General features: G+C 47.0%; 1 pseudogene; it reads left to right on the forward strand.

Annotated features, from left to right (window-relative positions):
* LOC102386712 overlaps nucleotides 1-1924 on the forward strand; it is a 3059-nt pseudogene extending 1135 nt beyond the window's left edge.
* Nucleotides 1925-13038: the final 11114 nt, after the last annotated feature.

Here is a 13038-nt window from a genome sequence, read left to right on the forward strand (position 1 = left end):
TCTCCTGATCTCTAACTATTCCCTATTTCACAGACTGCCTCTTTTTCACCTTATATTTTATCTCTGTTGTTTCCCCCCTCCTTTTTCCTCCCCCTGCTCTCTTCCCTCCTCCCCACCCTGCTTTTCCTTTTGTCTTGCTTATCTCTACCTATTTACATTCTCACTGACACCCTACCACACTTTTAGCTTCTCTCATTCCTTGGAGTCTCGCACCCGCAGAGACTCCCTATGCCTGACAAAGGATGACTGTGCCTGAAAGCTTGCTAAGAACATTTTTCCAACTACTCACTTGGTCTAGTAAAAAAAAAATCACATCTACCCAAAGAACCTTGCCTGCCTATATCCTTAGACCAAAATGGCTACAACCAAAAACCCAGAAGTCTCTGGATGTAGTTGTCATACAATCAGAAAATTAGAGTTGGAAGGGATCTCAGGAGGTCTAATCCAGCATTTCTCAATCCCTCGGTCACAACAAAAGTGGGTCACAAGAATATATGAAAGGACCACAAACAAACTTTAAAAATCGACTCTCCTTTAAAATAGAAAAATGTGGGGGAACTGAGGCATCCCAGCCTGTGAAGGGCCGCTTTCCCCCGCCCCCCGCACCACATACTGTGGGGCTGAGGCCTGGGAGCAGCGGGTCGAGAGTGAGTGGCACTGGGTCGGGACTGGCCATCGATGTTTACAAACGGGTCCTGGTCAAAAAAGGTGGAGAACCACTGGACTAGATGACCTCCTGAGGTCCCTTGCAACCCTAATGTCCTATGATTCTGTGATTCAGAACAACTGCCCAATATCAGGAAAGTCAGGGTAGGTGGGGCTAGCTGAAGGGTTGGGGGTCCAGAAATCTGGAGGGGATTGCGGGGTCTGCCATGGGAGGTGGGGAGGCAGGACTCAAGGGTGGGGTAGGGGAGCAGGCGCTACCCACGAGTGGGGTGGGGGGAACAGACCTGACCTGCGGGTGGGGTGGGGATGCAGACATGACATGCGGGTGGAGTAGAGGGAGCAGGCATGACCCATGGGTGGGGTGAGGGGGCAAGTGTGACCAACAGGTGAGGTGGAGTCCCCACCCAGCCAACCTACACCTCCATCCCTCCCACTCCTCCCCCCCGCACCAGAACTTACTTGCTGGCCTCCAGCCAGTGATTGCTGATAAAAATGGCTGCACTCAGAGTAGCTTGTGGGATGGGTGTTGAGAGGACTGGCTGAGAAGGGCAAGAGGCTGGTGGGGGGTGCAAAAAATGGACCAGTGCAGGGGACAGGAGAAATGAAAATAGCAGTCCTGGGGCTGAGGCCATTTTATGCCCACCCCTGGTCTCGCTGCTTTTAAGAATTTCCAAGGCTGGAGAGTCCACAGCCTCTGTAGAATGCCTGTTCCAATGCTTAAATGCTCATCTCTGTAGAGTCTGTTCCAGTCTCATTGCGACAAAATTCTTCCAAATATCCAACCTACAGCAGTATGCCCCCAAGGACCTGAAAGAGGAGATTGATGTTCAACTGTCAAGAGTACAGGGCATTAAGTATGAGCCACAGCTGCTAGCTGAAGGTGAAGCCAGGCTCCTGCAGCTAGAGACCTCTGGCAGTCAGTCTTATAACTACTGTTTCTATAACTACTGTACAAAATGAAGGTACTGGACGCAGTCAGAAGGTGGATGGCAGATACCCCATGGCCTAATAAGAAGGAACTTCCAGGCCTACCTGCTGGAGCTGAGGAACCCCAGCACTCCCTTCAAAGGCATCCGCAAGACCTTAGTGGACACCCTGCTGGACGGGTCTTTGGGAAGACGGAGTATCTGAAGTACCAGGAAGCCCTGACTGAGCTAGTGAACATCATCAAGGCATGAGGAGGCAGCAGCCACTGCCGCGGCAGCACCAGTCAGCAGCCAAGGACCTCATGCTCTCGCCCAAGGTCTCCAGACCCTGACTATCCAGGTCACCTACTTGCCTCCCAGAGCTGAAGAGCTTCAAGGACAACTACAACACACTGGAGATCACCCTGTGAGCTCCAGGGACCTGCCGTGAGGAAAGCCCCTCTCCAGGTGGGGCACTGTGGCACAGACAGCACAGTGGTGGCCTGGCAGCAGAGAGACTGTAGGGCTCTGAGATTGCTCCCTGCCGTGTGGTGTTTTATCACCGGTGGCTCCACAGAGGCTTCGTCTGGGTGTCCCGTGGCCAGGAAGCTCCTTCCAAAGCAGTAGGCTGGCTGCAGAGCTGGAAGGTGACCAGCCCCCTGCATGGGCTCCCAAGAGATTCCAGACTCGTTCTCTTTCTCAGCTAGTGGCTTTGCGGGTGCTAGTCTTGTGCACAGACAACTTGATTAGCTGTAGCTTATTTATGAGATGATCTGAGTTAGTGCTCACCTCTGCCTGTGCCCTCACCCCCAGAGACTACCAGCAGGGCTGATCCTCCATCTGTCATGTCTGTGCAGGCTTGGGGTTCTCTCTGGACCTGCTCCCCTGTTCTTTCCAAAGGGGAAATACCTCTCCTTATGGTTCTCTACAGCAACAAGGGCCAGGTTCAATTTTGGGGGTACTAAATATATTTTACCTTGGCTCGAGCCCCCACCCAGTCTACCTGGGAAACACTAAATGAATCACTAGGGTGTCCAATAAAACCAACAACCTTTCCCTCGCAAGCAGTATGAACACAAGCATCTGATTTATTACAAACACCAAAACACAACATAAGCAAAACAAAAACACTGTCCTCGTTCAAAATAGACCCTATATCACCCCTACCCCTATTTGGGAGCCTTTGACCCCAGGCTCAACAGTCCGAGAGTGGGGGAGTCTCGACCCAAAAGAGGTTAGTCCCTGGGAATTTGGGTGTGTTGTCTCCCTCACTGTCGCTATCTGCCCTTCTGTGTTGCGAAGGGCCCTTTGGTGAGTTAATGTAGCTCCGCTGAGCTGCTAGGGGAGTGTCAATCTCTGCTCCCGCCCTTGATTCCCATTGATGTGACTCTGCCGAGCTGCTGCGGAGTGCCGATCTCTGCTCCTGCCTGAGTGGCTGTGGGGGTAAGCTACCAGCTCCTGCTCCGGACTCCCAGTCCAAACCCCACCCAGCTACTGGACTTGAAACCCTGGCTCTCTGTACCACCTGGCCTCAAGCTCCAGTAAGCATTCCAGCATCCCCCCTCCCCTCCACAGGGGATCCAGGGGAAAAACAAAGAGCAAGCCCCCCAGCCCAGGTGGCCTGACCCTTAAGTTTAAATTTAAACCTTAAATAAAAAGTATCTAGCGTTCTAGAGTTTTGTGTTTCTGAACCTTAAATAATTTTTCTGACCTCCTCACAGGCCCCCAGGCAAGAAGCAGCCTCACTGGAGCACTGCTAATGCAGACCAATCAATTCAAAGGGAGTTGGCACTCCAGGATTTGGCCAGAGTCATTCAACTGGTTTTACAAGTTCTGGTGAGGAATCTTAAGGCAGTGGTCTGCGGGGGATGGGAGGTGGTCCTCTCCAGTCCTAGAGGAGGCACAACATACAACAATCATACAGAAAACATGATCATGCTTTACAGCCAAGCAAGATGCAGTGACATGAAAAAAACAAATCGTATACTAAAAGTCAAACATCTACTAAACATATTTTAATTTATTTCAAAAAATATTTTTGTCCTGATTTACTTGTGTTTATGCAGTGGTAAGGTGTGGGGTATGGCTGTGTGTAGGGTATGTTGGGGCTGTGGGTGTATGTATATATGGGGGTTCTTGGAGGGTGAGGTTTGTGGGGCATGAGGAAGGGTGGGGGCGTGGGGACCCCTCCCATGGCACACAGCCCCTGCCATTGGACAGCAGTAGCAAGCAGCAGGCCTCAGGGTGCTCATGACCTGTGCAAGTGCAGCTGCCCAGCAGCGTCTGGTTCGAGCCAGTTCCAGGAGCTACACATGGCGTCAAGGAGCAGAACCAGGCCAATACACCTCTATTGCACAGGGCTCATGTGCAGCTGCCAGGATTCTCACACCCCTGGGGAGAAGCCCCACGGGGTGGAACTGGCAGCCTGGCCCCACTTCCTGCCACCATGTGCAGGTCCCGGGATTCTGCTGGGAAGCAGGCAGTGGGGCTTCCTGCAACTTCCAGCAGAGTCCCAGGATGTGCACATAGAGGCAGGGAGCAAGGAAGGCAGCTGGCTCCATCACGTGGGGCTTCCCCTCCTGGTGGTGTGCGAGTCCTGGGAGTTGCACATCAGCTGCAAGGAGCCCTGCTTTTTATTTTTTCTTCTAAAATATTTATTTCTATATACATTATCTATATATATCTCCACCTCCAACACTCTGCCAAGTGGCCTCTGTGGTTCACTGGTTGCACCACGGAACCATGCATCCATCTCCATACCCATACCCCCACCCACTGCCCTCCTCAAAGGGTCTACTCCTGAAAAAATCTATGCTAGACCCCTCTCCACCAGATGAGGTCTGCCATTTCTTTCCCATCATCCTCTTCTGTCTTACATGATGGAACCAGGCTGACCCAAGCTCCATAGTCCTGCCCAGCTGCAGCTCCCCCCCTGCACTGCTTCCCTACCTGCTGCCCTAGAGCAAGTGCTACAGAAGGGACACAAGGAGGAGCCAAGCAGCAGTGGCAGCAGCAGCCCCACCCAGAAGCTGTGTGTATTGGCCAGGGCTGGGGCCCTCCCATGCACGAGAGTGGGAGTGAAGCATACAGGCTGGGCGGGGTACAATTAATTGGTAGGTGCCCGCAGGCTGGATGAAAGTACCTGGTGGGCCGAATCTACCCTACAGGCTATATTTTGCCTGCCCCTGATCTAGACTCTATTTCTTTAACTTACTAATGAGAATGTCACAGGAGACAGTGCCAAAAGTCTTGCTAAAATAAATATATATCACATCCACTGCTCTCCCCCAGCCACAGAGCCTGTTACCTTGACATAAAAGGAAGTAAAGTTGGTCAGGCATGACTTGCTCTTGTTGAAACCATCTCGGCTCTTTCTAGTCACCCTGGTATCCTCTAGGTCAGTGTTTCTCAAACTATCTGATGTGGTGGACCGGCAATTTTTTTTCCAGTGGGCCAGGGACCGGTGCCCGGTTCAGCCGGTGGCAGCAACTGCATGTAACAGCACTACACAAATGCGTGACCGGCTGTTTCTTTCTTTTTCCTCACCTCGCACAACGTGATGTCACCTTGAGTGTTGGAACATACGAACTGTGGCACTATGACATATCAATGTTATGCTTCTGAAAATATATTTCTTTCTTTCCTGGCAACTCGCTGCGGACCGGCGACCGGTGGCTCACAGACCAGCACCGGTCCACGGACTACCACTTTGAGAAGCACTGCTCTAGGTGCTTAGAAATAGACTCCTAAGCAATTGCCTAGGGAAACCTGCCAAGAAGAAACAGAGGCCACTGACCACCTCCTATGGCACTGCCCGTATGCCAAGGGTGTGTGGAAAAGGCTCCTTGAAGGAGTGACAGGAGTCAGGCTGATGACAAGGGAGGCGGCACTGTACAGACAGCTGACTGAGCAGCAGGGGTCCCAGACAACGCACTTTGACCAGTTTGTGTCCTGCATCAGAAGCACCCTGTGGTGATGCAGGAACCCCCTGTTATACAAGCACTCTGAGCTCAAGAAACAGACTGTTAGAATGTTTCTGAGCGAACTCCAGTCCTACCACCGGAAATCGGAGAGAGAGAACGGTGAAGATGCAGCCAGCTCTACCTGCAAAAACAACACCTGGCACAGGTTGTTCAAAACCCCCCCAGGAGGGGAAGCGGATGGGGAGAATGAAGAGGACAGAGATGTAACTGGACATGGAGACAGCGAGAAGGACTACAACAGGATCAGCAGCAGCAGAAGTGACAGCAACATTGACAGCGACAAGGACAGTGAATGAACTGAGTATGTAAGCCCCCAATCAGGGCTTGGATGAAGGGACTGCATTTGGTTAGGTGAGGGTTGAGGGTGGGTGCACAGGGGCGCAGGGGAGTGGGTGCATTTATTGTAACGGGAACACAGGCTCTTTAATGTGGTTTAAGATGTGTGATGGAAAGTTTATGATAGAGGGTGTGTGTGTGTGTATTAATAAAGGAGGAAAAAGCTTAGAAATAGACTTCTTGATGACATGTTCCATCATGTTTTCAGGTATCAACATCACACTGGTTTGTAATTTCCTGGATCTTTCTTCTTCCCTTTCTTAAAGATAAGCACTAAGTTAGCCTTTTTCCAGTCATCCAGGACCTCACCCAACCTCCACAAATTCTCGAAGATAAAAGCTAGTGGTTCTGAGATAACCTCAGCAATTCTTTTACTAATCTAGGATGTATCTGTCCAGCCATGATAACTTGAAAATATCCAGCTTTGCCAAGTAATCCTCAACTGTTTCTTCCACTACTCTATGTTGCTTGTCTCCTCCTCTGTCCTTGCTACCAGCTGTTCTTGTCATCTGGCAGCTGATCAGTTGTGAAGACCATAATATGATAATTAATTAATGTAAGTTAAACTTAAGGCACTCATTCTTTCTGGTGGAATAATGGCAGAAATTATTTTATCTATTGCTCTTTAAAAATGTTAGCAAATTAGTCTTAATATAAACAAACAAATTTACACTTATTTACAAAAATTTCTAAGGGAAAGTGATGAAACAGGATTGTGATAAATGGTTTGTCATTTATAGTCAGCATATTATAATGCAGAACAGAGGCAGCTACATAAAGGACAGGAAAATACATAACTAGATGGAATGCGATTGAACATCTAAAGCTGGAAAACAAGTATCTTAAAATTGAAAAACACTGCTGTTTTCTCCTGTCTTCTACAAATAAATCGTGTCAGTCTGAAAAGACTTTTCATGCATGGAAGAAAGAGTGCCACGCAGCTTAAAAAAGCCCAGAAGTAGGATGAGATATAATAAAAAATGATGAGTTCTCGTGTGACTATAACAGAAGATCTGCAACCCATACAGCAGTGATTCCCAAAGGGTGTACTGCAGCATACTAGCATGCCATAAGAGCAGCAGAAGTATACCACAAAAAATGGGCTGGATCAAGCCCCAGCGGGGCCAGCCTCTCGCATTGGGGTCAGGTCTTACCCACAGAGGACCTGCCGGGTGGTGTTTTGTCACATGACAGCTGAATTGGGCCGTGGCTGGGCCTGCACTGCATGCAGGATTGAGCTAGATCTGGCCTATGGACCAGTGAGCGAAGCATGCCACGAATTTTAATCTGGAAAAAAAAGTGTGCCCAAATTATCAAAAATTTGGGAAACGCTGCCTTACAGAATGCCCGTAAAATGATGTTATGCTGCAAAAATCTAGAAGCAAAAAAACTGTTCAATAATGTATGCAATTTTCTTATATATGTATTTGAAATGCTCATTAAATGCTTCCTGTAAAACTAGTGTGCAAATATTCTAATTTTGTATAGGAATTAAATCAAGCATCTAAAATTAGTTATAGGTTAATTTCAGATTTTGGAAGGGCACTGGAGCTCTTCAAAGGGAAAGCCCACATCTTTATATTGGCTTACTAAGTCTTTTGATTCATCAGAGGAGAATCAGAACCCACATCTTTCTGAATTAAATCCAAAGCACTTGAAAGGCTTTTATTGATTTCAGTGTGCTTTGGATCAGATGCAGTTAACAGTACATAGTCCTTGCTTGGTAGTCAACACAGACAGACCAGAGCTTGAATGTATATGGCAATAATATTTGTTTCTGAAAATGGTCCCTCCAAAATTTAGCAAAACATGTATAATTAGTTCTGTGGAAGCTTGTTTCACTGAACAATATCTAGAAGAGCCTGCCTGGCACTTCTTACCAGCACCAAGGATACTTAGTGCAATGACTAGAGCCTGCTACAGTAACTTGGTGGGTAGCCTGCTGGCTTCCCAAACCCAAGGTTCTGGGTTTAGGACCCCTAGTTGCCTTGATCAGGGGCTCTCCTTGGCTACATGTTCAATTTTCCTGCCATGGATTGCAACCTTGTTGTGGTGGAGAGGTTTGCATTCTACCAATGACCTTGATAGCAACGCCATATGGAGTTTCATGTGCCTGATGGACTCACCATGGCAACAAGGTCAAGAGTGAGGTTTCCAGACTCATAGAGATGCAAAAATGAAAATAAAAGTCCTCAATGGCACATTAAGCAGATGAAAGAAGAATATTTCATAATGGCTGCAAAAGCAGATGAAGACTACAACAGAATAGAAGCCTCTGGTTTCTAGGCTACCTAGGTTTTCCTTGCCATTGAATTAAGATTTCTTTCCCACAAAGTATTATGTAGGTGCTGAGGCGCAACAGCATCCCCATGGTAAAAGAAGACTTGCAGGCATCTTCTTCAATGACAAGTCCTACAGCAATGGATGAGTGGTGACAGGGGCAAGTGCTAGTGATTACCAGAAGCCCCTAGGCAAGGATATACAATGGATGCGACGACTGTACGATGTTCATTCTGCACTTGGAACTGAGACAGGTGTGCAACTTAGCAGCTGAAATCATGACTATGCAGGCCTACTTAGGATTCACTCTGCTCACCCCATAAAGAGAGGGGGTTAGAAAAGGTGCCATAAACAAAGTCTGTTTCATTCTACCTGGCTAGAAAACTGTGCGCAGTGGGGTAACTCTATCTGCAGTCCAAATCAAGTAATGAAGCTTGCAACCTGGAACACCCCTAACAGCAACCAGAATGAAGGACAGCAGTCATGGCCAGAGAACTTGAGCGATTTGATATTGACATTGCTGCACTTAGTGTGACCAGATGTGCAGCCTGGGAGTAGTTCACAGAGCATAGTGGTGGCTACACCTTTTGGAAAGAAAAAGTCAAAAAAGACAGACACATCCACAGCATTGGTTTTGGTATCAAGATCAAGATTGTTACTTAGATGCTGGAATGTCCAGTTGGCATCAATGAACGCCTCATGACCCTTCATCCTTTGATTCAATTAACAGAGAGTGGCCCTGTGCTGTAGTAGTAAGGGTTAACTCCCTTTCTACAGAGTGATATCATCCACAGAAAGGGATCAGTCCACCACTTTGGGTGAGGAGTTAGTTGTTACAATAAAGGCTTAATGGGGATAAAGAGTCTTCCTGTTTCATCCTAAGACCCAGACTAACATATGGTGTTAGAAGTGGCAAATCCTGCCACTAACAGGAAATCAAAACAGGTGATCCCCAACTGATAGACCTGACTCTAGCAGCAGCTGAATCCAGTGCAGAGCAGAGCCGGGTGCCTCTACCTGCAGCAGAGCCCAGGATAGTGCTGAGGTTGGCTACAGAGACCATGCAGGCACTCAAAGTTGCATCACCAGAAGAGTTTGATTTCCAATCCCCGGGAATGTGGCCTTGATGGATCAGGAGGTTTAATCACTTCAGGAAAGTGTCCGGCCTGGACAAACAGTCGGAAGCTTATCAAGTGAGTACTCTTATCTACTCTATGGAAGATCAGGTGGATGAAATTCTGCTGTCACTGCCTCTTACAGATGCAGAGCAAAAGCCTATATGCTGCAGTGATAGAAGCATTAATTGATCATTTTCTGAGCAAAAGAAATGTGATTTATGAACAAGCTAGATTCAACAGCCGTAAAAAGGAGCCATCAGAACCTGTGTATGGATTCATCACATCTTTGTATACAATGGCTGAATCCTACCAATATGGGGAACTTAAGGAGGAGCTAATTAGGGACTGCCGAGTTGTGTGGCTTCATGATACAGAGTTCTCACAAAGATTGCAGCTGGACCCTGATTTAACACTCCAGAAGGCTATCACACAAGCTCGCCAATCAGAGCTTGTTAAACAGCAACAAAGAAAAATCGCGAGTGATTCTCAGTCCTGTCAAGCATTAGTTAACATGGATACAATGCGCACTGTAAAGAAACTACAAAGAAATACGAATAGAATGGACAAGCACAACGAACATACAAGGAGTGGTCCCACCAGCGCCCACAGCAGCAAACGAGTGGGAAAGGAGGCCAATGCCACAGGTGTGGACAAACTCCAGAATGTAATCACACTCAGTGTCCTGCTACAGAAGAGGTATGTTGCTGATGTAAACAGAAATGTCACTATGCTTCAGTTTGTAGCTCCACCACCAGAGTCTGTGAAGTCACAGAACAGGATGCAGAGATTGCACAGTACTTTTAGATGAAGTTACAGAGTCTTCATCAGATCAAGGTGTCTGGATGACAGAAACTGAGCTCAATGGACAGCCAATGCTATTTAAAATAGATACAGGAGCAGCAGTTTCAGCTATCCCTGATTCTTACTACAGCCCACATAGGGATGGGATTCTCCTTCCCCTACTAAATAGCTATGGAGACCAGGCAACACTACCCTCAAAGCACTGGGATCCTTTAATGCAAAGATGACATTGAAGAAATGTACAGACCAGGAAGTCTATGTGATTGGTAATCTTGCTGTGCCTTTATTTGGTTTACTGGCTATACAGGTGCTGCAACTTGTCTAACGACTAAATGAAATAGTGGACCGGAAATCTTTGGAGCAGTAGTACAGAACCAAATACCCATTGGTCTTTTTTGGTCTGGGAAAAATGTCCGGTGAATATCAGGTACACCTAAAAGCAGGTGCTATTCCATATGCATTAACTACTCCAAGATGGGTGCCTTTGCCACTAATGGGCAAAGTTACAGAAGAGCTAGCACGCATGGAGGAAATGGGAGTAATTACAAAGATTGAAGAACCTGCTCCTTGGTGTTCTGGGATGGTGGTTGTGCCAAAACTGAATGGTAAGATTAGGATATGTATTGACCTCATGCAGCTGAACAAGTGTGTGTGCAGAGAAACATATTCTTCCTTCTATGGAACACACCTTGACTCAACTTGCAGGAGCCAAAGTTTTCACAAAATTGGAAGCTTGGGCAGGGTTCTGGCAGATTCCTCTAGCTGCTGAATCATCCAAGTGAACAACTTTTATTACTCCATTTGGACGCTACCAGTTTAAACGGCTACCTTTTGAAATCTCATCAGCTCCTGAATTATTTCAGTTTCAGATGTCACAGATATTGGATGGCCTAGAAGGTGTTCTTTGCCATGCTGAAGGTATTTTGATTTTTGGGACCACCAAGGTACAAGATGATGCATGAGTGGATGCAACACTCAGAAAACTCCAAGAAGCTGGAGTTACACTTAATGAAAAGTGCACCTTTGCTATTTTGCAGTTCATGCTTGTGGGACATTGGATTATACCACACAGAATCCCACCAGACTCATCAAAAGTTACAGCTATCAAGGTGTTCCCAGAACCCAAAGATGTCCCCCATTACACAGATTTTTAGGCATGGCCACATACTTGAGTCATTTTGCGCCAAACTTAGCAACAATAACACAGCCTTTAAGAGACCTCTTAAGTGACAAGAACATATGGCTCTGGGGACTGCTACAGCAGTTGGCCTTCAGTGAGATCAGATCTATAATCAGTTCATTCCTGATGTTGGCCCAATACGATCCAACATGAGAAACTCATATTGCAGCAGACGCTTCATCATACAGGATTGGAGGAGTGTTGCAACATCAGGAAGCGGGCCACTGGGCCCCTATTGCTTTTGTGTCAAGTGTGCTTGCTCCACCTGAAACTCGATATGCACAGATAGAAAAAGAAACACCAGCAGTTATATGGACATGTGAGCGATTCAGAAGTTTCCTTGTGGGCCTGACTTTTACTTTACAAACTGATCACAGGCTACTTGTGCCTGTTAGAAGACAAACCTCTCGATGAACTTCTACCAAGAATCCAGAGATTTTGCCTCAGAATGCTGAAATTCACTTACAATATAGTACATATCCCAGGAACAGTTGATACTCTTTCTAGGGCACCATTACAGACTCCACTGTCTCTAGAAGAACTCCGCCAGGAGCGAGATATTGCTGTTTATGGGGACGTTACTGCGGATGGGATACCCATATCTGCTTCACTACAAACAAGAATTCAGGAAGCTCAAGAAGCTGATTCCTCTTGCCAGAATATAAAGAAATACTGCTTGGAAGGATGGCCTCAAGTAAGATTCAAGGACTGTGAACTAGCAAAGTACCAACAAGAGAGAGACAATCTACATGTTGTCAGAAACTTAGTCATGTTCCACAATAGAGTACTGATACCTTCAGCACTACGCCAGGAAACCATAGAGGAGATTCATGATGCTCATCGGGGCATTACAAAATGTCAAGCCAGGGCTCACCAGACAGTTTGGTGGTCCTCCATCTGTGATGACATACAGAACTGGGTGTACGGTTGTACGGTTTGTGCTCAACACCAATCAGTCTATGTGGTGCCATGCCTCACAACTAACTGATTTACCAGATCTTCTGTAGCAGATGTTGGGAGCTGATTTATTCACCTGGAAGGGTTTTGTTTACCTCATTGCTAGTATTATTCCCGTTACTTGGAGATGGTACAATTACAGAGCACCACAATAGAGAGAGTTATATGGCACTGAAAAGTATATTTGCACGCCGTGGCATACCTTTAGTAGATCTGATAATGGCCCACAATTTTCTGGAGCCATGTTTAAGCAGTTTGCAGCCCAGTATGACTTTCAGCATGTCACCAGCACTCCACATTTCCCCCGCAGTAATGGAGAGTCAGAGTGTGCAGTGCGGACTATGAAGAATTTGCTCCAGAGGAATGAAGATCTCTACAGGCACTCTTGATCTACCATTCAATGCCACTGGAGCATGGGTGGAGTCCAGCTGCGTTGCTTATGAGTTCTAGACGCTGTACAATCTTTCCAAGTATGATCAATTACTTGGTTCCAAAACTTGTAGATCCACAGGAATTTTCTGAGAAAGACAAACAGATAAAGGACCATTAGAGAGAGAACTATGACACTAGACATGTACCTGCTCTTTCCCCCCAGCAGGAAGTTTGGATCCCAGATCCAGGGGTCCAAGGCACCGTCCAGGCTAGGGCAGATACCCCTCATTCATACTGGGTGGAGACACTGTGGAAACACCCATACCTATTCCATGAGGTGTCTCTCACTTTTTCCATGGGATCTGTTATAGTCTCCATTCTCTTATGAGTGGACAGCGTGCTCTTAGCTTTGTATAACTGGGTCTGGGGTAAGGGCAACC

The sequence above is a fragment of the Alligator sinensis genome, unplaced genomic scaffold, assembly GCF_000455745.1.
Source record: "Alligator sinensis unplaced genomic scaffold, ASM45574v1 scaffold150_1, whole genome shotgun sequence".
Taxonomy (NCBI): Eukaryota; Metazoa; Chordata; order Crocodylia; family Alligatoridae; genus Alligator; species Alligator sinensis.